This window comes from Saccopteryx leptura, chromosome X (assembly GCF_036850995.1).
Source record: "Saccopteryx leptura isolate mSacLep1 chromosome X, mSacLep1_pri_phased_curated, whole genome shotgun sequence".
Taxonomy (NCBI): domain Eukaryota; kingdom Metazoa; phylum Chordata; class Mammalia; order Chiroptera; family Emballonuridae; genus Saccopteryx; species Saccopteryx leptura.
In genome coordinates this window covers 64,964,708-64,967,633 of record NC_089516.1, presented here as the reverse complement: position 1 = coordinate 64,967,633, position 2,926 = coordinate 64,964,708, and the positions used below count along the sequence as shown (strand labels likewise).

The following is a 2,926-nucleotide window of genomic DNA, read 5'->3' as shown; positions in this document are numbered from 1 at the left end:
TCAGTGTCTTAATTATTGTGGCATTATAGTAAGTTTTAAAAGCAGACAGTGATTCATCTAACTTTATGTTATGACACAAATTTATTTCTCACAATTCTGGAGGCTGAAAAGACCAAGATCAAGGCATTGGCAAATTTGGTCTCTTGTGATGGCCTACTTCCTGGTTCATAGGCAGGGTCTTTTGGCTGTGTCTTTACATGGCAGAAGAAGTAAGAGAGCTCACTGGGGTCCCTTTTATAAATGCACTAATCCTGTGTGAGGTGGTCTGGGGCAGCCATGGAGTGGCTGACCCTCTGCCTACAGGAATGAAAGCTGAAGGGTGGTTACCATGGTGGTGTCTGAGAGGCAGATCAAGAAAATGGTGTATAAGTACAAATACAGAGACCTAGCTGTATGTGAAACTATCAATGATATTACATTATACAAAGATCTCAAACCTGTATTGGATTCATATATTTTTAATTATGGCAGTTTCAATGAACCAATGAACTTCACTGCAACATGTATGTGCCCTATAGAGGTAATACATATAATATTCCAATATGCTCATGGCTGCTGGATACATACTCATATAATCCCCTTATCTGTTTTGCTAAGCCTACCATTTCAATGACTATTATAACGAGACAGCAAGTTGATCCAATAAGAAGTTATATCTTCCTTATCCATATGAATGGAAACACCCAAAGTCAGACTTGTTGGGGCTTATTCAGGTCATGATTGTGGTGTTTGGAGATGAACCTCCAGTCTTCTCTCAACCTCTGATTTCAGCATCTTATCTACTAAACCAGGCAACAGCCACCAAATACTTCTTACAAGCCAGGCCTGCCCCGTGGAATCTCTATATACACATCTGGATACCCTCCCAACCCCAGTGGTTACCCAGATGTTCCTTAGCCACCTGGTAGTCCATATTTTGCCACAAGTTCCCAGCATTTTTCCCAGTCTCCTGTGACCACTGTTAGTCCCAGTAGGAATGGCTCATTCAGTGAGGAGACCATCTGAGTTTCTCTCATCTCAGTGGTTAGTGACAAACTGAGATGGCAGATGAAGGAGGAATTAGATCATGCTCGGGCAGAGCTCTATGCCTTGAAATGAATAAAGGAAGACCTGAAAAAAGGTCACCAGAAACTGGAAGGGGTGGTTACCCGTTTAGATAAAAAAAAGAGTAGCTGAGGTTGATAAAAGCTTAGAACTTTTGAGAAAGAAGGATGAAGAACTCAGTTCTATGCTGGAGCAAATGAAATGTCAATCTGAAAACAACAATATTGATGAAGTTATCATTCCCACAGCCCCACTATACAAACAGATCCTAAATCTGTATAAGAGGAAAATGCTAGTGAAGACACATGCTTTTACCTAAAAGAAGCCTTGAGGCAGGGAGTAATAGACCTGGATGTCTTCCTAAAAAGCATATAAATTTTCTGTTCTGTTAACATTTCTAGCTGACAGAATTAATGCCAAAAGCAAGAATGACTGCTGGTCTCAGTGACTTTTACTGACTTCTCTGCTGTCTGACCATCTTGGACTATTGCTCCTCCAAAACTGAGCTATTTTTAGGGCCTGAGACAGAGGCAAGGGAGCCCTCCTCAGTGCCTAGGCCAATTTGCTGGAATCAATCGAACTATAGCTGAGGGAAGCGGGGTGGGAGAGAGAGAGAGAGAAAGAGAGAGAGAGAGAGAATGAAGAGGGGGAGGGGTGAAGAAGCAGCTGGTTGCTTCTCCTGTGTGCCCTGATTGGGAATTGAACCCAGGACATTCACATGCCTTGCAGATACTCTACTACTGAGCCAACCGGGCAGGGCCAGATTGAGCTCTTCTTAAAACATTCTTTTTTTTTCTCCTCTTTTCTCGAATCAGTAGGTGTCTAGAATAACTTATTGCAGTCTATCATTCAAATGTAAAGCATTTTGAATCAATAGTATATTTCAGGGTTTAATTATTTATTTTTTTGTAAACACAGTTTTTTATTTTTTTTAATTTCTTTTTTTTTAATTTTTAATTTTTTTAAAGATTTTATTTATTCATTATAGATAGTGAAGAGAGAGAGAGAAGTGGGAGGAGCAAGAAGCATCAACTCCCATGTGTGCCTTGACCAGGCAAGCCCAGGGTTTTGAACCGGCAACCTCAGCATTTCCAGGTTGACACTTTATCCATTGCGCCACCACAGGTCAGGCTCTCAGTTTTTTATTAATGCACTTTCTAGCTTCTGTAAACTTTCTGTGCTGAATGTTGGCATGGCCTATACTAAATAAAATTTGTTGCAGAAAACAACAAACAAACAAATCACTAATATCATCCATGGGAGTTCTACCCTGAAGACCAAATTATTTCCAAAAGCCCCACTTCCAAATATTATCACATTGTGGGGTAACTTTTAATCTATGAATGTTGGAGAAACAAACATTAAGTCTACAGCACTGTTTTAATTTTTTCTCCTCAGAATTTTTCTCTCTCTCTTTTTAGAATTGTTAGCATTTCCATGCTGGCAAGCTCTCTACATTTCAGAAATCCAAGAACACCATTCCTAGACAAGCAGACTGGATTTTCTAGATTGATCATAACATTTTCTTATCTTTTTTCTTCTATTATCTATCTTATTGTCTTATTTCTGTTTCAACTTTAGTTTACAACCTTTCATGAGTTTTGTTGTTTGTTTCTAATCTCCATTCTTTCATGTTATTTTCCACAAGCTCTTTTATTCTGTTCTCTGTTCCTAATTTAGAGCATGGATGCCATATCTTCTCTCATTTCTCTAGAATATTAATTAGAGGTCTTAGAGTTTATGGGTTGTTTTTAAAAACGATTTTCTGTTCCCCATATTATGTTTGCTTTTTCTGGATTATGTCTGTTTGTTTTGGTCCTTCTCATATTAGAGATCTTAGTCAAATACCATTGGTTCCCTGGAAGTCCATTAATATCACATT

General features: G+C 38.8%; 1 pseudogene; it reads left to right on the top strand.

Moving 5' to 3' along the window:
* The first annotated feature begins 328 nt into the window (after positions 1-328).
* LOC136386156 (tumor susceptibility gene 101 protein pseudogene) lies at positions 329-1,502 on the top strand (annotated as a pseudogene).
* The last annotated feature ends 1,424 nt before the right edge of the window (positions 1,503-2,926 follow it).